The sequence below is a fragment of the Schistocerca nitens genome, chromosome 11 (assembly GCF_023898315.1).
Source record: "Schistocerca nitens isolate TAMUIC-IGC-003100 chromosome 11, iqSchNite1.1, whole genome shotgun sequence".
In the NCBI taxonomy this organism is placed as follows: Eukaryota; Metazoa; Arthropoda; class Insecta; order Orthoptera; family Acrididae; genus Schistocerca; species Schistocerca nitens.
The window spans coordinates 129,267,238-129,290,688 of NC_064624.1; the positions used below are offsets into that span (position 1 = coordinate 129,267,238).

Below are 23,451 nucleotides of genomic sequence, written 5' to 3' on the forward strand. Positions count from 1 at the left end.
GCTGCGGTTAATAACAAGTTGTTGTCAGCCGTCTTGAACTTTGACGAAAAATTTGATGACAGTGTAATACCCTTTCTAGCGCTACGTCAAAGATCTTTGTCAAATATATTTGACGGAATATTTGATCACATCTTTGATCAAATCTTTGACAAAGAAATTTGATAGTGTAATACCGGCCTTAGCCACAGCCTGGGGCATGTTACAAGAATGAGATTTTCACTCTGCAGCGGAGTGTGCGCTATATGAAACTTGCTGGCAGGTTAAAACTGTGTGCCAGACCGAGACTCGAACTCGGGACCTTTGTCTTTCGCGGCAAGTGCTCTTCCGACTGAGCTACCCAAGCACGCCTGAGTCGCTAGAGCACTTTCCCGCGTAAGGCAAAGGTCCCGAGTTCGAGTCGGCGGTCTGGCACACAGTTTTAATCTGCCAGGAAGTGTCAACGACGGCAGTGTTTCGAGAAGGAAGAGTCGGCTGGTTTCTCGGAAGGGCGTTGCGCAACGCCGAGGCCGCACCTCGCGATTTCCGCCGGCGTCCACAGAGAGTGGGTCACGTGACGACAGAGGTGCGGCGCTCTCGCGCTGTGGTGGGCAACCAGGCAGTCGCTGGCGAGGCGTGGCAGAGAGCGCAGTGCTGCGAGTACAGAGCAGGTAATTCACTGTGTGGAGCACGAAACTGTTTCACATATAACTATGATCTCTGGATGTTTTAAGACTCGATGGAGTAAAAACACTTCTCATGTCTGAATACTAGTAAGCGGTTTCACAGTGTGTTTTCTTACATTGCATTGCAAATGTTACTATCGATTGTGTGTAACAGGTGCATTCCAAGCCAAAGTTGAGTGACCTTGGCTTGTGGGATTCCTTTGAAATTACGAAGTGTGTAATCGCCGTGTCGCGGACTTGTTTAATGTTATTTGGAAAAGATGCAGATCCCGTTTTGTGGATACGGGGTGTTCAAAAAGTGTCTCCGCAGTGCCGTATGATAGCCACGCGTGCCGTATGCCGCGGTGAATATAGAGGGTGTTACAGAAAGGTATGGCCAAACTTTCAGAACACATTCCTCACACACAAATAAAGAAAAGATGTTATGTGGACATGTGTCCGCAAACGCTTAATTTCCATGTTAGAGCTCATTTTAGTTTCGTCAGTTTGTACTGTACTTCCTCAATTCACCGCCATGATTTCATACGGGATACCCTCTACCTGTGCTGCTAGAACATCTGCCTTCGCAAGTACGACACAACATGTGGTTCATGCACGATGGAGCTCCTGCACATTTCAGTCGAAGTGTTCGTACGCTTCTCAACAACAGATTCGGTGACCGATGCACTGGTAGAGGCGGGCCAATTCCATGGCCTCCACGCTCTCCTGATCTCAACCCTCTTGACTTTCATTTATGGGGGCATTTGAAAGCTCTTGTCTACGCGACCCCGGTACCAAATGTAGAGACTCTTCGTGCTCGTATTGTGGACGGCTGTGATACAATAGGCCATTCCCCAGGCCTGCATCAGGGCATCAGGGATTCCGTGCGACGGAGGGTGGATGCACGTATCCTCGCTAACGGAGGACATTTTGAACATTTCCTGTAACAAAGTGTTTGAAGTCACGCTGGTACGTTCTGTTGCTGTGTGTTTCCATTCCATGATTAATGTGATTTGAAGAGAAGTAATAAAATGAGCTCTAACATGGAAAGTAAGCGTTTCCGGACACATGTCCACATAACATATTTTCTTTCTTTGTGTGTGAGGAATGTTTCCTGAAAGTTTGGCCGTACCTTTTTGTAACACCCTGTATACCGAAATGAAACTCAGTGAAATACAAGTTATTGATTTATTTAATATTCATTTTCACTCAAAAATGTTCAAATTAAATGTTGAAAGTGTCCCCCCTGTTGTTGAATACACAATTCAATTCGTCTAATCAAGTTTCCAAACACACGCTGTAACATCTCTTCTGTAACAGGAGCAGTGAAAGTGGATACTGCAGTTTTCAATTCGTCGATGGATTTTGGACAGTTTTTATAGATAGTTGCTTTCGCTGCACCCCAGAAGAAAAAGTTAGGTGGTGTTAGGTCAGGCGCCGGCCGTGGTGGCCGAGCGGTTCTAGGCGCTTCAGTCCGGAACCGCGCGACCGCTACGGTCGCAGGTTCGAATACTGCCTCGGGCATGGATGTGTGTGATCTCCTTAGCTTAGTTAGGTTTAAGTAGTTCTACGTTCTAGGGGACTGATGAAATTAGAAGTTAAGTCCCATAGTGCTCAGAGCTATTTGAACCATTTTTTTTGTTAGGTCAGGCGATCGTGGAGGCCAAAGTCCGTGTGAAATTATGCGATCACCAAAAACATCAGCAAGCAGTGACATTGAAACGCGAGCTGCATGCGCCGTTGCACCATCTTGTTGAAAATAACCGTTCACTATTTGACTTAACACAAGTTCTCCTATGAATGTGTACAAATGGCTCTAAGCACTATCGGACTTAACTTCTGAGGTCATTAGTCCCCTAGGCGTAGAAACTACTTAAACCTACTTAACCTCATGACATCCCACACGTCCATGCCCGTGGCAGGATTCGAACCTGCGACCGTAGCAGGCGCGCGGTTCCGGACTGAAGCGCCTAGAACCGCTCGGCCACAACGGCCGGCTATGAATGGTTACAGAATATCACTGCAGTATCGTTGTGCGTTTATTGTTTCGTTGAAAAATATGGGACCCACAATCTGACGTCTAGAAATTGCAATCCAAACTCCTATTTCACAGAATGATGTGCTTCCTCATGAATACACAATGGATTTGCACTATTCCACAAACCAGAATTTTGCGAGTTCATGTACCCGGATAAATGAAACCACGCCTCATCACTGAAAAATGCTTCATTAAGAATACCCCTTCCAATTTGTTGAACGAAATTTTGGAACCATTGACAATAATGCAGCCTCTTGCCATGATCAGTATTTTTCAGTTCTCGCACGACTGTCGCTTTGTATGGGAAAAGTTCTAATTTTTTCCTTACAGCTGTGTGGGCCGTTCCGACACTAACATCGATTTTCTGGGCGAGTTTTCTTACTGACTTGTTCGGACTCATGGACATTTTATCGCAAATACCGAGCAGTTTATCCTCAGACAAAACGCTAGGACGACCACTTCCCGGTGCATCTGTCACTGAACCCGTACTTCGAAATTTGTTAATCAAATGTCGCACGGTATCGCGATGTGGGAGTGTTGTCTCCGACAAAACTGAATTAAGTGTTTGACGAACTGAAACTGTGTATGTACCGCCGCTTTGAACACTTGTTCGACCGAAAACACACGTTCTTCAATGGTTAGCATTTTAACAGTGACAAAAACTAAACAAACGAACAAGAGAACTAAACTTGAACGCTCACGTCAACACGTAACGACACACACCAACGATACTACTGACGCTGGCTGAGATAAACGGAACAGTGGAATGTTGGGAGAGTCCACTTGAAGGGAAGTAACCCAGGCAGGCCAACAATCATACGGCACGCGCGGCTAACAATCATACGGCACTGCGGAGAGACTTTTTGAACACCCCATACATTCGATTCACTAATTATCGGTAAAGCCGACCAATTTTTTTTTCCAGTTTCCAGTTTTTACATTGCTGTAGGCCATTTTGAGTAATTATTTGAAAATACAGGATGTATCAAAAAGAATCATCAGATATAAGAAAAAATGTTTGGCATAAGTGCGTGAGCAACGTACAGTTAGGAAGAGTAAACTCTCGAGTTTTACACGGTTCCGGCTAGGTAGCAGCAGTGTGTGCCCACTTCAGTTCTGGTAAAAATGGCGTCGGGACAACAGAAACCGTTTCGTATTCTACGTTTTGCGCAGTGTGGATAAGTGATAACTGTTAAGCACGAGTTTCGCACTAGGTATGGTGTGGATCCTCCAACAGCACAGAGCATTAGGCTCGATTCACACGGTGGGAAACGTCACGTCAACGTCAGTTTGCCTGCCGGCCGGTATACTTCGAAAGAATAGTTTGACGTTGACGGTGGGGGCCACGTGGTTGGCGAACTGCTTACGATTGGCTGTTACTTTTCTCTCTGTTCTGCGGCTGCTCGCATGGCACGAGTTTGATTCTGCTAGCAGTGTTCTCCATATCGAAAATATCTACTGAGTTTTTAGTTATAAAATGTTTTTATATAAACATGAACGACGAGAAGTTAATCGAACTTGTTCGCCAAAATGTGAAGTTGTATGATATGAGCTGAAAAAAATAAAAAAAAATTAAAAAAATAAAAACAGCAACACATTGTTTAAAGAAGAAATATGGAAGAAAATTGGACTGGTTATCGGTCGCCCAGGTAAATAACTGTATGAATATTGTAGGCCTACTGCAGATTATTTTGTATGTAATGTATTTAGATGTATAACATCGCACGTGCATCTATTTATGTATGCATGTACTCACGATTAGGAGGTGAAAACGCTTAGCAGAGGTTAGAGCCTTCCTGCTTTCCAATTTCACAATTATTCGCGAGTCGTGAAAGTTTATTTCGACCATGTTCATATGTAATACTTATAATTCCGAAGCAAATATGAGTATTCTACGCCACATACTCATTTTGGCTAGTAGTTTACTTATGTACAGTATTTATTTACATACTTTCTGGTACTGAGTCTCACTCAACATTTCGTATGGATACAGCTTATTTAAGTACAACTGCAGTAAAAAGTTCGATGTTCCACATTCATATACAGTGTGCAGTTGGTTCTCTGCAGTGCCAAAGTTTATGCAGGACGAACTGTAGCAGATTTAGATCTACATAACAAGGGGCCATAAATTGTGAATGTTTAGCCTATAGATCAATTTGTTGATAGTGTGCAGTATTACAAGCAATATTCTGTTGTATAAAATACGTAAACGTACTGAACAGGAACCCTCAAAGGAATTGCTAAAGCTGAAGCATCAGACTCACCTCAAACAAACTATTATTTTTTCTCGTGGAGAAGTTGCACGGCGCATGTTTGTGTCTGCTTTCTCGATGCTGCTGCTTATCAAAGACAGCAAATTAAAAAATTGCTGTCTCGACATTCGTAAATATTTATAAAATGACGTCTCCTCTTCTTCCAGCTCTCTATACAATGTGTGACATTCGCCTTCACAGATTCTCTTCAAAATCATTTTCTTCACCCACGTTCGTTTTGATTGCCTTGCTCTCTTTCCTCATCATCTAAAGCAACTGCAATCGTAGCAAGTTCATCAAGACTAAATATAATGTCCGCCATCATGAACACTTCTGCGAGTTTCCAATAACGCGCCAAAACGTGGTTGAAGTTTTGCCGTCGCTTGACGTTCCGTCCTGTGTGAATGCAAGTGGATTTTTGACGGTGTGTCACGTCACTGACGTTGACGTGACGTTTCCCACCGTGTGAATCGAGCCTTAGACGATGGCGTGAACAGTTCCGAGAACCAGGTTGTCTGTGTAAAGGCAAATCGCCGGGCCGTCCCCGAGTGTCTGACACACGTCGAACGCATTTGCCATAGTTTCACAAGGAGTCCGCAGAAATCCGTTCGCCGTGCAGCTCGACAGCTGAACATGCCCCTGATGTCCGTCTGGCGTGTGTTGCGTCGACGTTTACACACGAAACCAAACAAAATTCAACTACTGCAAGCTTTTGGTGAAGGTGACAAACATGTAGAGCTATGTAATTTTGTTCTTGCCAAGATAACAGGATGACTGCTTTCTTGCACAGTGTTTGGTGCTGAGGAAACATTCCGTTTAAATGGGAAGCTGAACCACTTCAAAGGGCTTTTACTGGCACACTGCTGCGCCTGCTGTTCGAAATATTCCATAAATAGATTTGCAACAGCTGGACTCAGGGCGCTTTGTTCGTAAAACTCATACTGGAAATTGGTCGCAGCTGCTGGACTCTGCCAGTGAAAGCCCTCTGAAGTGGTATCGGTATGTGGATGACACTTTTGTGGTATGGAATCATGGTGAAGGGGAATTGTATGGTTTCTTGTTGCGCCTAAATAGTATTAATCCAAAGATACAATTTACTATGCAGAAAGAGAGTAATGGAGGGCTTAATTTTTTGGATGTAGCAGTAATTAAACGGGCAGATGGGAGTGTATGTTATACACTGCATAGAAAAGATACACACACACCGACCGTTACCTCCATAGGGATTCGAACGATCGTCCTAGGCAGAAGAGAGGTGTGATTAAAACATTAGTGGCCAGAGGTAATAGTACACTACTGGCCATTAAAATTACTACACCAAGAAGAAATGCAAATAATAAACCGGTATTCATTGGACAAATATATTATACTAGAACTGACATGTGATTACATTGTCACGCAATTTGGGTTCATAGATCCTGAGAAATCAGTACCCAGAACAACCACCTCTGGCCGTAATAACGGCCTTGATACGCCTGGGCATTGAGTCAAACAGAGCTTGGATGGCGTGTACATGTACAGCTGCCATTGCAGCTTCACCACGATACCACAGTTCATCGAGAGTAGTGACTGGCGTATTGTGATGAGGCAGTTGCTGGGTTACCATTGACCAGACGTTTTCAATTAGTAAGAGATCTGGAGAATGTGCTGGCCGGGGCACCAGTCGAACATTTTCTGTATCCAGAAACGCCCGTACAGGACCTGCAACATGCGGTCGGGCATTATCCTGCTGAAATGTAGGGTTTCGCAGGGATCGAATGAAGGGTAGAGCCACGGGTCGTAACACATCTGAAATGAAACGTCCACTGTTCAAAGTGCCGTCAATGCGAACAAGAGGTGACCGAGACGTGTAACCAATGGCACCCCATACCATCACGCCGGGTGATACGCCAGTATGGGGATGACGAATACACGCTTCCAATGTACGTTCACCGCGATGTCGCCAAACACGGATGCGAATATAACGATGCTGTAAACAGAACCTGGATTCATCCGAAAAAATGACGTTTTGCCATTCGTGTACCCAGGTTCGTCGTCGAGTACACCGTCGCAGGCGCTCTTGTCTGTGATGGAGCGTCAAGGGTAACCGCAGCCACGGTCTCCGAGCTGATAGTCCGTGCTGCTGCGAACGTCGTCGAACTGTTGGTGCAGATGGTTGTTGTCTTGCAAACATCCCCATCAGGGATCGAGACGTGCCTGCACGATCCGTTACAGCCATGCGCACAAGATGCCTGTCATCTCGACTGCTAGTGATACGAGGCCGTTGGGATCCAGCACGGCGTTCCATATTACCCTCCCGAACCCACCAATTCCATATTCTGCTAACAGTCATTGGATCTCGACCAACGCGAGCAGAAATGTCGCGATACGATAAACCGCAATCGCGATAGGCTACAATCCGACCTTTATCAAAGTCGGAGACGTGATGGTACGCATTTCTCCTCCTTACACGAGGCATCACAACAACGTTTCACCAGGCAACGCCGGTCAACTGCTGTTTCTGTATGAGAAATCGTTTGGAAACTTGTGTCAGCACGTTGTAGGTGTCGCCACCGGCTCCTACCTTTTGTGAATGCTCTGAAAAGCTAATGATTTGCATATCACAGCATCTTCTTCCTGTCGGTTAAATTTCGCGTCTGTAGCACGTCATCTTCGTGGTGTAGCAATTTTAATGGCCAGTAATGTATCTGCGAGCTAGTTTATTTGCAAGTTCAGTTAAATCATTTGCGAATGGCTTTTAAGAAAAATGGATACGCTGACAACGAGGTTGATCGCGCACTCCATCCCAGAAGAAAAGAGTCTGACAATAATCAGCAATAACGACTGTCAACCGGAAAAGTTTTTTCTTCCACTTATCCGCAATATTACAGACCGTAATGGCAAAGTTCTGGTCAAGTTTCAGGCTGAAACCATCTTTAGACCCACCAAGAAGATTAGTGAGTGTTTAAGATCGGCGGAAGTCGCTCGACACCGCTTAGCAACTCCTTGGGTGTATGAAATTCCGTGCAGCTGTGGGAAGGTTTATATTGGAACGACGAAAAGAAGTGTCAATACCCATTTAACCGAACACAAAAGGAACTGTGGACTGGGACATACCGACAAATCAGCCGTAGCAGAACATGTTTTTAAAGACGGAGATCATGAAAATAAAATTTAGTGAGACGAGTGTGCTAGCACAGACATCGCATTATTATGCACGTATGTATAGAGACGCTATAGGGATTCAGAAACACCACAATAATTGTAACAGAAAAGAGGAACGCTTAAAGTTAGACAAGATATGCTGTCGACTTTGCACCAGCGATGTGACAATCGATTATCTTCGATCGAGAATAATGACTTTAGAGATAGACTTACAGTCGGCTCCACGTGACGAATGGTGGTGCCCTGTATGCGCTCTATATAAACGGGACCCCCACGGCCTATCAGCTCATTCATCACTGTATCATCTCATCAATAGTCTGGGAAGGAACGCACATCCTGAACTCAGAGCTCCAGTCAATACACTTCATCGCCACTTTAGGCGGTAAACTTCATCTCATCATCATAAAACAATATACTCATCTCCAACAGTATAAACATCATCCTCATCGTTAACATCATCCACCTGGGGTCATACTCCCCAAGCCAGTGCCACACACAAGCCATATTCGTACACATAGGACCATTTCGTGAGACAGAGCGTTGACAGAACGATGGTTCTTCAAAAGACACATGGGTTTCTGGCAGCCAGTCTTTGACTCCCCTCGGAAGAATCCTGCAGTTGGCAACGAAACGTCGGGAAGTAGTTCTAGTTCTACAGACCGACCACGGCCTCTCAGCCCAGTAGTTTTAACTAATGAAGACGCCGGCTGTGAAAGCCTACACGTTATGATTAGTTCGCATTTAGTTTAAAATAAAAAGACCGCAATTAAGAAACACATTACTCTGATATGTGGCACTGAGTAAATACAACTACTTAGGTAAATTTTACATTTATCAACAGTTCTTTCCTTTTCAACTTATTGCAAAATTTTAGATGTTACTTATTTAGTATTACGTTGTTTTAGATCTGAAGATGGTCCAGAGAGCGATGGAAACATTTAATGTAATTAAAAATGTATAAGTGGGAGCGAACAATAAATGAGAATTACCTTATATAAGTACAGTTGCTCACTCTCTCTAGACGATTATGTCGGCTCTAGTGATAATATGTAGTTGTCTTGAAACAAACGTGGAATCGTTTCCTATGTAGGTGAAGCTGCCCTGTGAACGTAACGCTTTTACTACGGGTATGTTTCCAAATTTGTCACGCGCATACCAACTTCTTTAACGGAAAAAGTTTCAACATAAACTGCAAATGCTTTAATTTCGCTTTACTGCTTGTGCCGCGATGCCCGAATGTGCCGGCCGCGGTGGTCTCGCGGTTCTAGGCGCGCAGTCCGGAACCGTGCGACTGCTACGGTCGCAGGTTCGAATCCTGCCTCGGGCATGGATGTGTGTGATGTCCTTAGGTTAGTTAGGTTTAAGTAGTTCTAAGTTCTAGGGGACCAATGACCACAGCAGTTGAGTCCCATAGTGCTCAGAGCCATTTGAACCATTTTTTTGCCCGAATGTCTTCCACACAAATGAGTCCTCGCATGTTCATTGTCGTGTAAAAGAAATCGTGAGCTCTTCAGAGCACCGTTCCTCGTTGTAAAACTTGACGCCATTTTAAAGTTAACACTGTCCGTCTAGATGTGTTTCAAGCTGCGTCGTAAGGCGTGGGCGGGTAGCTCATCCGGTAAGAAGCGCGGGTGAAGGTTGAAACGTTGTTCAGGGCACAGACGTCCGATCCGCCAGATGCCTTCAGCTGTGGTCAGCTGCAGTAAACGGTCTCGCTGCAACCTTGAAACGTGCGAGGAAATACCTTAGCAATGCGCGGAACTGGTTTGTCGGCATACGGTTGCCATCCGTCCGTCTCCATGTATCGGTCCCGCCACCGTTATGGAGCTTCTTGTCCCGATATTCCGAGAAAAAAAAGGAAAAAAAAAGTTAAGAGTTTGGCTCCGGTACTGAAGGAATGTCATATGTTGGCGCGACACGTAAAGGCAGCCTGAGTTTTATTTATGTCAACATATTTATGATTACAAGATCGGCTCATAGATGGAGTGGCATGTTGCGTATCTTCCCTCCACGACGCAAGCACCTTTTACATTTAGCGCCATCATTCTAGAAAATACAAGACTTCTCCGGCAGTACGGAGCCGGAAACATTTAAGCAGCGCACCGCGGAGGAATCGGGCAGTTCCCATTTGAACAGCGATCTGATAAGACTTCTTGCTGAACGTAATACGCACGAGCGCAAGTTGGTGACGGCTGAAGTGTTTACTGCGGGTATAGAGGGCGCGAAGTGTGTAGTGACGTGTGCTTCGATGATTAGTGTTATTATCGACTGTTCACCGTCTAATAAACGAAAATGCCTAAGGATGGATACATGAAAAAAGAAAGTGTCATTTCGAATGATTGCACAAAAGAGTGGTCCTTTGTCAGGAAAGAACGCACGGATCGGGAAGCGAAGGGTGAAACTTGTAGCTGTTTCATCGAAGTAACTAATGGAAGTAAGGCAGATGTGAAGCACCACATTTTTACGCAGAAGCAAATAGACACGCAGTAAAACAGACATTAAAGCCTGTTTCTACATTCCTCATGAAAGAATTGCTCGTTGCTACTGCAGAACTAACTACAGCTTATACGAATCGTAAATCCTTCAGTTGTTTTGACTGTACCGTAAAACTGAATGCCAAAATGTGTCCAGACTCCAAAGTCGTCTGAAAGCAGCCTACAGCCAGGACCAAAGCCACAGCGATTATTAGAAATATTCTCGCACCACTCTCAGTGTCCGAACGCACAGACACCGATGCATCGAACCACAAGGCCGAAAAGATGATTCCTTTAGTTGTCCGATGCTTTACTGAAACTGACGGGATGTAACGAAAGCTGTTGAAGTTTGATTGGCTGAATAACGAAACATCGCAGACAATTACAAAGGTTTGTCTAGGCACTTTCAGACAACTGCAAATCTCATTCGATACATTAATCGCTATTTGTGGAGACAATATCAACACGAACACCAACATCGGAGGGCTTCATTGACGCGACCAGCGGGACGTGTTTCACCAAATTAACACTTTCGCTGCGGCATCGGTGCAGGCGCGCAGCTCTCCAGTGCGGGCCGGCAACGCTCTGAAACGGCAGCCGACGCTCGGAGGCGACGCTCCTAAGCACACCCGAGCTACAGGCTGACGCCAAGACCTTGTAAGAGCTGTAGGACCATGTTCTATGCTGACTTAATGATGACCCCTTAGATGCATTACTTCAAATAAGCTTCGACTGTATTGTGGTCATGTTTTAAAGTCTGTTTCCCGGCGGGGTCAGGGATTTTCTCTGCCTCGTGATGACTGAGTGTGGTGTGATGTCCTTACGTTGGTTAGGTTTAAGTAGTTCTAAGTTCTAGGGGACTCATGACCATAGATGTTAAGTCCCATAGTGCTCAGAGCCATTTGAACCATTTTTTTTTAAAGTCTGTTTGCTGTCTCACACCTGTACGGGTGTCGTGATTTGTTGATAATGTGACAAAAAATACAATTCAAACCAGCAACTAATCGACTGCATTCAGGAAAAATTTTGATTCCATGTATATCTTAATGCCATATTTATTACGATTGCTTTTTATATATTGTCTAAATGACAGTCTTCCCCTCCAAAGAATCATTGGTTCATCTATTGATAAATCTCTTCCCTGGTAATACACTCCCCCCTTTTTTTTTCCCGTCATCTGACCAGTTTCCCCCCACCTGCTCTCGGGTGTGCTATGTCATATTTGTGCCAACTTTTTAGTGCAGTGTTTAAGTGAGTTTTCAGTGTTGTGCGTCTTTCCGCAGTGTTGCGAACAGAAATCATGCTGTCGCTGGGTGTGCATTTTATATCTCTTGTGAACAGAACCCAGACTGTCGCCGTGTTTTTTAATTGTCTGTCTATTATTTTTCTACTTCCTGTGTATTTTATTAGCATCATCAACCCTGTGTTTTATGTTTTAAGCTCCAGAATTTTCTGCCATTTTACCTTTAAGTCACCGATTTTATCGCCAACTGTTATTATTTTTTTATTATCTTCATCTTTTTAAAACAAATTCTGTAGGCTGAAGAGCGCCGTAATAAGCTGCTGCCAGCCCGCCCCCTTCAGGGGGAATCGAAACTCAATAAAGGAAAAAAAAAAAGTAATACACTTGAGCCATTCTCGTGTTAAAATAATCCAATATAGGTCGTATGTTATACAAACGATCGTCTGGTTTCGGGTTTCCTGGAAGTGGATTTTTGTGCAAAAGAAAGAGAGCGTAATACGATCAAATACCGGTCTCTGCTTATACTCATCGCTATTCCTCTATTCTCAGACACCGATTCTTTCTTCCAGTACTCTTGTAATCGCGGATATTTAACGTTACCCATATGTAATGAAAGACCCAGGAAAACTAGTAATTCGCCTATACTTAGAGCTTTCCATTTACAGTTCCCAGATCCCTCTTTTGTATTTTAGCTCAGCAATATGTTGACTGCGTTATCGTTCGTTTCGTCAACTAAAAGTTGCAATATTTCGTCTGTTACCAATAATCTGAAGAAATCCATTGGAGAATTACCAGCAGGATGAATTTTCAAAACTTCTTCCTTCGTAAATGGGTCATACTGCATATTATGTGGTTCTTTATGCCAGGACTGACCTGGATTATCTCTGTGTGACAGGTCGGGCTCTTTTTCGTCGTCGATTTCCACACAGTCGTCGTGATCCGTATCTTCAGATTCGGAATTGTCACGAAACAGATTCGAAAGCTGTGCTTCCACGCTATCATTACTCTGCAATTATTCTGCAGCCTCTAAATGACAATCTACGTGCTATGCCTCGCACTCACTACGCAGAAAATCACTGTCGTCTAGTACACTAAGTAACTGTTCCTCTGTCAATGTAACACTCTTCCTGTTCCTTTTCACATTTGAAGGTCCTGGTGTCGGCTCATTTGCAGCCGTTACGGGCAATATACGTTCGGTAACTGACCACACAAAACAAAAGTTTAGCTTTGATGCTGCAACTAGACTGAGTAATCCGACAGGAGCGCAGACGTTTATAAGCGTCAGCCGCAGCGAAAGTGTTAAAGAGCTAGAAAACAATGTAGAATAAATAGGATGCTCTGCCCATATCCTCCACAATATTCCATCAAGCGCTCCTCGAGTCTTAACTGTCGACATTGAAATAATCATCACGAAAATGTTTAATACGCTGGCCGGAGTGGCCGAGCGGTTATAGGCGCTTCAGTCTGGAACCGCGCGACCACTACGGTCGCAGGTTCGAATCCTGCCTCGGGCATGAATGTATGTGATGTCCTAAGGTTAGTTAGGTTTAAGTAGTACTAAGTTCTAGGGGACTGATGACCTCAGAAGTTAAGTCCCATAGTGCTCACAGCCATTTGAACCATTTTTGAATGTTTAATAATCGCCAGGAAAATGTTTCACTATTTTTCAATATACACTTTAAGGACAGAGAATCTGAAAGAGTTCTGGTTGTACATCGTCAGTCATCAGACTTTTCTACCTCACTCAAAAAAAAGATCGCTGTCGTTAATGTCCACAGTTGAGAGAATTCTGAAGCTTTGGATTCCATTCCAACAATCTTTTGACGATGAAGACAGGCCTCCTAAAATAATTTCAGACATCCTTGGTAGTCCGATAAGTGAAATTAACTTCATCTTTCTGCAGACAAACTTGGATCTATCTGAAAAAATATAAAGCATGGAGAAGAATAAAGTCTAGATAATTTGAATAAGAAATTATTAATCGGGACTTAGACGTCTGAATGAAAGGAAGACTGCCAATTTTCTTGGCATACAAACCAAGTTGACTTTGAACAAATTAAAGAATGAGAACCCTAAACCAATAAATAATTTGATTTCGAAATTTGAGGAAGAGAGAATGACTTTTTATGCCGTAGCGTTTGATTACTTAGAGAAATGGGCTGTGTAGTTACTGAGATGAAACAGCTACAAATCTCAGTCTTCCTGATCCGTACGTCCTTTCTTGACAAAAGACCACTCTATTGTGCAATCATCCGAAAACTGACGCTTTCTCTTTCCATCCTTAGGCATTTTCGTAATCTATGATACGTTTATTAGACCGGAAACAGTCAATATTACTTTGTCATCGAAGTAAACGTCACTATACACTTCACGCCTTATACACCCGCAGTAAATACTTTAAACATTGCTAACTTGCACTCGTACGTTCGTCTTAGGTTTACAAGGAACCGTGTTATGTGATTGCTATTCAAATGGGAACTGCCCGATTCTTCCGCGGGAAATTGGGGCTCATACGGAGAAATATAAACAATCGTTTGTTGCTCACTCTATTTGCGAGTGGAACAGGGGAGGGAATGACTAGTAATGGTAGATGGTACCCTCCGCCACATACCGTACGGCGGCTTGCGGAGCATCTGTGTGGATGCAGAACAGAAATGGATTCACAGTAGTAGTTTATGACGTGCTACTCAATGGCCCTGAATATCCAATGCCATCTGAGACCGCAAATCCGTGCTGCGAGGATAGGACGGGCCAGTGTTTCCTAACTGCTAATTGGAAGCCCCATTCACATCGTTGTATTCCTCTGACACATCTAAGAGTGGACTACTCGGAGCGCAACTGTCGCCGTGGCTCGAGGCTTTTCCAATTATAGTAAGTGTTCAAAAGCAGTACCGTCAACTTCAATGTACTTAATGATCCGCTTTCCAAATGATCGTGCACAGGACAGAAGCATACCTGCGGGGATGTCGGCACAGGCGTTTCTGATGCTGTCGACTGTGTCTTCACGGCCTGTTGGCACTTGCTGGTACACTTCATCTTTTAAATATCCCCACAGAAGGAAATCCGGCAACGTCAAATCAAATGGCTCTGAGCACTATGCGACTTAACTTCTGAGGTCATCAGTCGCCTAGAACTTAGAACTAATTAAACCGAACCAACCTAAGGACATCACACACATCCATGCCCGAGGCAGGATTCGAACCTGCGACCGTAGCGATCGCTCGGCTCCAGACTGTAGCGCCTAGAACCGCACGGCCACTCCGGCCGGCAACGTCAAATCAGACACCCTAGTGGCTCAATTAATAGAGCCACCTCTGCTGATCCAGCGACCAGTGTGGTCTGATACCTCCTCTGCTTCACTTGAGTAATACGCAGGGCAACCGTCCATCATGCTGAAACGTCATAATTTGTCGAACGTCCAGGGCAGCACCCTGCAGTAGTACCTGTAGTTCCTGTTCCGAAAACGTTCGGTATCTTCGTCCATGTATACATGGAAGAAGCCTGGAGATACTGACAGGTTTCAGATAGATTATGTAATGGTAAGACAGAGATTTAGGAACCAGGTTTTAAATTGTAAGACATTTCCAGGGGCAGATCTGGACTCTGACCACAATCTATTGGTTATGAACTGCAGATTAAAACTGCAAAAAGGTGGGAATCTAAGGAGATGGGACCCGGATAAACTGACTAAACCAGAGGTTGTACAGAGTTTCAGGGAGAGCATAAGGGAACAATTGACAAGAATGGGGCAAAGAAATACATTAGAAGAAGAATCGGTAGCTTTGAGGGATGAAGCTGTGAAGGCAGCAGAGGATCAAGTAGGTAAAAAGACGAGGGCTAGTAGAAATCCTTGGGTGACAGAAGAAATATTGAATTTAATTGACGAAAGGAGAAAATATAAAAATGCTGTAAATGAAGCAGGCAAAAAGGAATATAAATGGTCTCAAAAATGAGATCAACAGGAAGTGCAAAATGGCTAAGCAGGGATGGCTAGAGGACAAATGTAAGGATGTAGAGGTTTATCTCACTAGGAGTAAGATAGATATAGCCTACAGGAAAATTAAAGAGACCTTGGAGAAAAGAGAGCCACTTGTATGAATATCAAGAGCTCAGATGGAAACCCAGTTCCAAGCAAAGAAGGGAAAGCAGAAAGGTGGAAGGCGTATATAGAGGGTCTATACAAGGGCGATGTACTTGAGGGCATTGTTATAGAAATGTAAGAGGATGTAGATGAAGATGAAATGGGAGATATCATACTGCGTGAAGAGATTGATGGAGCACTGAAAGACCTAAGTCGAAACAAGGCCCTGGGAGTAAATAACATTCCATTAGAACTACTGACAGCCTTAGGAGAGCCAGTCCTCACAAAACTCTACCATCTGGTGAGCAAAATGTATGAGACAGGCGAAATACCCTCAGACTTCAAGAAGAATATAATAATTCCAATCCCAAAGAAAGCAGCTGTTGACAGATGTGAAAATTACCGAACTATCAGTTTAATAAGTCACAGCTGCAAAATACTAACCCGAATTCTTGACAGACGAATGGGAAAACTGGTAGAGACCGACCTCGGGGAAGATCAGTTTGGATTCCGTAGAAATGTTGGAACATGTGAGGCAATACTACGTTTCTACGTTTCTAGCATTTGTAGACTTAGAGAAAGCTTTTTACAATGTTGACTGGAATTCTCTCTTTCAAATTCTGAAGGTGGCAAGTGTAAAATACAGGGAACGAAAGCTATTTACAATTTGTAGAGAAACCAGATGGCAGTTATAAGAGTCGAGGGACATGAAACGGAAGCAGTGGTTGGGAAGGGAGTGAGACAGGGTTGTAGCCTCTCCCCGGTATTGTTCAATCTGTATATTGAGCAAGCAGTAAAACAAACAAAATAAAAATTCGGAGTGGGTATTAAAATCCATGGTGAAGAAATAAAAACTTTGAGGTTCGCCGATGACATTGTAATTCTGTCAGAGACAGCAAAGGACTTGGAAGAGCAGTTGAACGGAATGGACAGTGTCTTGAATGGAGGATATAAGATGAACATCAACAAAAACAAAACGAGGATAATGGAATGTAGTCGAATTAAGTCGGGTGATGCTGAGGGAATTAGATTGGGAAATGAGACACTTAAAGTAGTAAAGGAGTTTTGCTATTTGGGGAGCAAAATAAATGATGATGGTCGAAGTAGAGGGGATATAAAATGTAGACTGGCAATGGCAAGGAAAGCGTTTCTGAAGAAGAGAAATTTGTTAACATCGCATATAGATTTTAGTGTCAGGAAGTCGTTTCTGAAAGTATGTGTGGAGTGTAGTCATGTACGGAAGTGAAACATGGACGATAAATAGTTTGGACAAGAAGAGAATAGAAGGTATCGAAATATGGTGCTACAGAAGAACGCTGAAGATTAGATGGATAGATTACATAACTAATGATGAGGTACTGAATAGAATTGGGGAGAAGAGGATTTTGTGGCAGAACTTGACTAGAAGAAGGGATCGGTTGGTAGGACGTGTTCTGAGGCATCAAGGTATCACCAATTTAGTATTGGAGGGCAGAGTGGTGGGTAAAAATCGTAGAGGGAGTCCAAGAGATGAATACACTAAGCAGATTCAGAAGGATGTAGGTTGCAGTACGTACTGGGAGATGAAGAAGCTTGCACAGGATAGAGTAGCATGGAGAGCTGCATCAAACCAGCCTCAGGACTGAAGACCACAACAACAACAACAACAACAACATCGTCCATTCAACGTACCGTCTTTACAAAACGGACCAATGAGTTCATTCCCCATGATGCCACATCGTAGGTTAACCGACCCAAGACGTCGACGGTCAACTTGCCGTGATAAGTGGGGATTGGCTACACTCCCGTAATGCAACTTAACGCTGGTTAGTGAGTGTAAACCCATCGCAAAATAGTAGCTCGGAAAAGATGATGGGTGTTGTTTGCATTTGTTGACGTGCTCATTCTCAAGACACTGTCTGGTTATGGAAATCCGCGCCCTAAAGTTCTAGATGCAGTGGCACGTGATATGAAAGATACTTATGACGATGCGGTACTGCACGGTACTACCTAGGACGTACTGGAATCGCTGTGTAGGGTAAATCAGGGTGATATAGTGAACAAAAAATTTGGGTCTCGTAGACGACAAGAAATTGTTTATTTAAACAAATTAAAAACACCCTCCTTTCACAAAATACGTAAGTAACACATTAACAGTACCACATCCTCTTTAAGGCACTACAAAAGTTTAAAAAAAACGATACTTATTTTTATGCCCTTTGGGTGAAATGGTGAACTGCTTTTTGCCACATACGTCAGACATAGATTCATATTTTGAACAGTCTTCATGCACTCAACGTTGGCAGCTAACACATTTGATCCAATCCACATCCTTTTTAGAGCAACTGTACAGTTCACCGCACCCTACACAACAGCACTCTTTACCATCCGCGTCGTCATCATCCAGCGACGAGACGGATTCGGTGTCAGTGGTAGACGTTTTTCGTTTCTTAGGCTGCTTCTTTTTGGTAATTCCTTTGGTAGTCTCTTTGGTTACGGTTTTTCCTTTGGTTACGGTTTTTCCGTTGGTTACGGTTTCTCCTTTGGTCCTCTTTTTAGCATTTGCTCTACTCTTCACTGACTCATTTTGTCGTTTTCTGTTTCTCGGGATGTCGATCTTTTCTGGAGAAGTCTTCCTTGCAGATGCAACTTTATCTAGGATAGGTATCGGCGAAATATGGTCCAAGAGCTTGCCAGGGGTTATTTGAGATTCTTCTGTTGTCACTGTCGAGGTCATATCTGCTTCTGATGAAGACTGCATGTTTTCCTCTGGATTTTCCTCCCGTTGCGAACAGCCCAGTTGTGGTGAAGCTTGTATGTGTTCAAGTCCCTGATCGCTATCTACGTCTGCAGTTGCTTCTTCCGAGGGATTCGGTATCTTGGTCGACGTGAAGCAGGTCTGTTTTCATGTCGTTCGTTGTTTTCCTGATGTTGATCTGAAGCTGATGTTAAAAACGCGTATTCGGGGATGACATCAGGATTAAACGGGATGTTCCTGTGCTCCTGAACTCCGATATTGCATTCTCTGCCGTAGCTGCTTCTACCCATGCCTTTGTAAGCAGTCCTCCGAACACTAATCCGGAAATTTTTCTATTTGGATTCATTTTAATGTACGAATTGCAAGCATTGTAATAATAGGATTTCAGAGCTTTAAAAAATGCTCTGTCTAGCGGCTGCAGATAGCGTGTGGTGTGGCTGGGTAGACAGAGCAAAATTATGTTTTTTTCTTCTGAAAACTCTAATGCATCCACGGTGCTGCAATGAGAGCTATATCCATCCAAGATAAGCACGAATGTTCCCTCAGGCTTCCTCGCTGCAAAATGGTTCCTTAGCCACAGAAGAAAAATATCAGTTGTTACGTCCGCCGACTTTTGTGACATGAAAATCGTGCAACCCGGCGGCATACCGTCCTTGTACTCGGTCTTTTCATTTTTTCCCTTCAAAACACGAGCAAGCGGTTAGAGATATGGTTTCACCCTTTTCACTGGATGTTATCGCTGGAACGCTCTTAGACCCATTTGCTGCCATCACGTAACCTGGTCTATTATTCAGCTGGACTCATCTACGTTGAATACATTTCCCGGTTTATCAAGGAGATTATGCTGTATCAAGATGCTCTGCAGCAATGAAAAATAGTCTCAAACGTTTTTCGTACTTAAACCCTTTGACCGTGCTTGTGGAACTCCTTCCGATTTGCGGATTGAGAGTTCCGGATTTCTTTTTAAGAATAAATGTAGCCAGTCCATTCTAGCAATTTCCTTTTCTCGGTTAAATTTGTGATGTTGGTTATATTTCTCAGCTAGTTTATGTTCCATGGTACGTACTTCTGTCCTTGTCGGTGCAAATCCGAAGTTTTGTAATTTTACGATATGTTTTACCAATTTTTTCTCACATTCTTGTGTTAGTACAGGCGGCCCACCCAAAGGTTTTTTCGTAAAGCACCCGTTTGCTAATCGTCTCTTCGGCGTAGACCATCGAACCTGAAACTCCTTTGAGGCTTTATTCAGGCTCATTCCATTTTGCACCGCTTTTACGGCATCGTTAAGTTGCTTCTCTGTCCAATCAGCACAGCTGGATCCTTTTTGTCTTTTGTAAAATATAGGCATATTTGCGTGGAACAATGGCGGTACTTAGAACATTTACTTTTTTAATCACTGACAAACCAAACTGTAATTGCAAAAACTATATAAAAACTAATTTTTAAATTAACGATTGTATTGAGACGTCGGATAAAACAGAATATAAGTCTCGCATGGGATAGGAAACGCTAACATTTCATGACTTGTCAAAAACCGTGGTTGGGATGTACCTAAATAAAAGCTTTACACGTAACACATAAGAAAAGTCCTTCACCATATCACCCCTGCCCGAGTTCACCATTTCTCCCATATGCTATGGTTGAAACGGTGAATAGCACGGCAAGAAGCTCAAAACACTAGACGCAACGATTTGTAGGTTATGTAGTGCATAAGTAGTATTAGAAGGCAGAGTATATCAAAAAATACCCCACGGACTACCTGAAGTAACATCTACAAATGCATGCAGCATATAAAAATTATTTAGCATCGAAAACAATTTTGTACAAAGTACTTACGGTTTTTAAAACGGAGCTGGTTTTCAACATGTGCACACTACACAGGTGATCAGAGACTGTCGGCATGCACACATACAGAGACATCTGTTTAACCAGTAACGAATTAAACCAATACACCATTTCACCCGATTCGCCATATCACCCTGACTTGCCCTATTTGTCAGGGGGATGGTGCACTGCCCTTTGTAGAGCAACTTCATTAGCCTGTCCTGTAACACGTTTCTTTAGTTTCCTTTCGCCTGCCTGTACATAAAGGCGTTCATAAAGTTGCAAAACAACGAACGAGTGCGAGATTTCTCTGGGAAACGCTAGGCATACAAGGCAACAGTAGCCTCAACATTTCTCCTACATTCTCTGTAAATCAGAATAATTTACATTTTTTCTTCTGTGGTTGCAACATTCATCGTCCACTTACACGTCTGTTCTCCAAATAAATGGGCGTGCAGGGAATAAACACTGTGCAAGTACTGTATGTTGCAGAGCCGCTGTCTGTTTCACGTCTGCACGATACGTGAGCTCCGACAGCAGCATACTGCGTGTTACGGTTAAGTCGTAGTTCCCTACATGGCCACAGTGGCGCGTGGAGTGGTCCACTGTTCGATTTGTCCGAGGAATACAGTGTTACAAATGCGGTTTCCAACAAGATGTTACGAAATACTGGCCTTTCCTACCCTCTCAGCATGGAGATTAGGTCCACATGGCACTGAATGTTAAAGGACCGTTGAGTGGCATGTCATAAATTGAGATTGTCTGCCCAATTCTATTCCTCTGGCTTCAGCGCTATCTGTGGCGAAACAAAAACAAATTTTCACACAAATCTCAGGTAGATTTTCCTGTGGAATCGTAATCTTCAATAAAACCGGTGGTTCCCATTGAAGCTTTGAAAGTTGCTTCCCACTAACCAAAAACAGAGTGGGGTTTTCGCGTGGTTGGGTTTTTGGGTGGTTGGGTTTTTGGGTGGTTGGTTTTTTGGGTGGTTGGTTTTTTGGGTGGTTGGGTTTTCGCGTGGTTGGGTTTTTGGGTGGTTGGGTTTGTGTTTGGTTGGGTTTTTGGGTGGGGACCAAACAGCAAGGTCTTCAGTCTCACCAGATTAGGTAAGGTCAACCCTTTCAAAGGAACCATCTCGGCATTTGACTGACGCGATTTAGGGAAATCACAGAAAACCCAAATCAGGATGGCTGAACGCAGACTTTAACCATCATCGTCCTGAATTAGTATCCAGTGTGCTAACCACTGCGCCATCTCGCTCAGTGAGGTGAGGGATCGAGTGTGGTAGCACTGGAAACGAAAAAATAGGAATTGTAACTTTTCTGGTTTAATGTGTAGTTTTGCAGATATTTCAATGTCTCCAGTTAAAATGAGCACCCTGTATGTTCCTCCTCAGTAGGTAGATAGTCTCATACTCAGGGAATGAATGTAGGAGGGGCAGATGCAGGAATTCTGCACTGCCGCTCTTGGCGAGGTCGCACTGCCGTTGCCTTCCCCCCAATCTGCTCTCAAGTGTTAAGTGTCTACTGTGTCGTGTGCATGGGTGATAGGATCTTGTAGTTATGGACGAAGGTAAGGCAGAGGCTGAAACACGTGCTGGCACATAGCCTTCCCCTCATGAAAAGCACCAAATACCTCCTCAAATACGAACATAATTTGTTTCTATCAGTTTTATTGAGAGACTTCCATTCACTTCAGTAGGTTAGTTTCGTAGGGCCATAAATTGGATGTGATGTTGTATATTGTCTCCCTCACGTACAGTTGCAGTTCTACTCGATTCCAGCTGAGGTCACACCAAGGAACTATGAGAACTGGCAAACGTGATGAGACATCATTGTGTCACTTTACATCCAGACAACTCAAACAATGTTCAGATATAGAGACAGCTTCTCTTGGTAAAAGCACAGTCATGTACAGAAACGCAAAATCAGAAATAAAAAAGAAAATAGCAAGAGGAACACCTCATAAGTCATCAGTACTGCAGCTTTGGAGCCATTCAGGAAGTAAAGCCTGTATGATCCGGGCAATCGCAGAGGGCGGGATTATTGCTAGTTGGGAGCTGCTCCAACGTTTGGCGCGTTATGGGGCCCCTTAGGGACTCGGCTGACAAGAAGGGTAAGAAAACCAATGTGCACTCCGTGTGCGTACCGGGTGGAGTCATTCCAGATGTGAAGAGGGTCCTCCTGGATGCCATGAAGAGCCAACTGCAGGTGGTTGCTCGTATCGGTACCAATGATGTGTGTCACTTTGGATCAGAAGAGATTCTCTCTGGTTTCGAACGGCTAACGGAAGTGGTAAAGGCTGCCAGTCTTGCTTGCAAGATGAGAGCAGAGCTGACCATTTGCAGCATAGTCGACAGGACCGATTGCGGACCTCTGGTACAGAGCCGAGTGGAGGGTCTGAATCAGAGGCTCAGACAGTTCTGCGACCGTGTAGGCTGCAGATTCCTCGACTTGCGCCAAAGGGTGGTTCGCTTTAGGGTTCCGCTGAATAGGTCAGGTGTCCACTATACGCACGAGGCGGCTACACGGGTAGCAGTAGCTGTCTGGCGTGGACTGGGCGGTTTTTTAGGTTAGAGGGTCTCGGGAAAACACAAGAAGGGCTTCAGTCACAAAGGGTGCAGGCTGAGCACGGGAAGAACGTAGATATAGGAGCCATTGGTATAACAGTTGTAAATTGTCGTAGCTGTGTTGCGAAAGTACCAGAGCTCCAAGCGCTAATAGAAAGCACTGATGCTCAAATAGTTATAGCCACTGAAAGCTGGCTAAAGCCGGATATAAGCTCAGCCGATATTTTTGCGAAGAACCTAAGGGTCTTCCGAACGGACAGACTAAACACGGTTGACGGTGACGTGTTTGTTGCCGTCAGAAGTAGTTTAACTTGTCGCGAAATTGAAGTAGATGATTCCTGTGAGTTAGTATAGGCAAAGGTCATTGTTGGCAAATGGAATAAAATAGTAATTGGATCCTTTCACCGACCGCCAAATTCAGATGATACAACTGCTGAAGGATTCAAAG

The 23,451-nt window shown here is 43.9% G+C and overlaps 1 protein-coding gene across 1 annotated transcript in view; it reads left to right on the forward strand.

Moving 5' to 3' along the window:
• The first annotated feature begins 618 nt into the window (after positions 1 to 618).
• Positions 619 to 23,451, forward strand: part of LOC126213542 (poly [ADP-ribose] polymerase tankyrase-1-like) — a 560,647-nt gene continuing 537,814 nt past the window's right edge. Inside the window, exon 1 of the mRNA XM_049941388.1 lies at positions 619 to 647. The gene's annotated coding sequence lies outside the window, so the exon portion shown is untranslated. The remainder of the gene's footprint in view (positions 648 to 23,451) is intronic.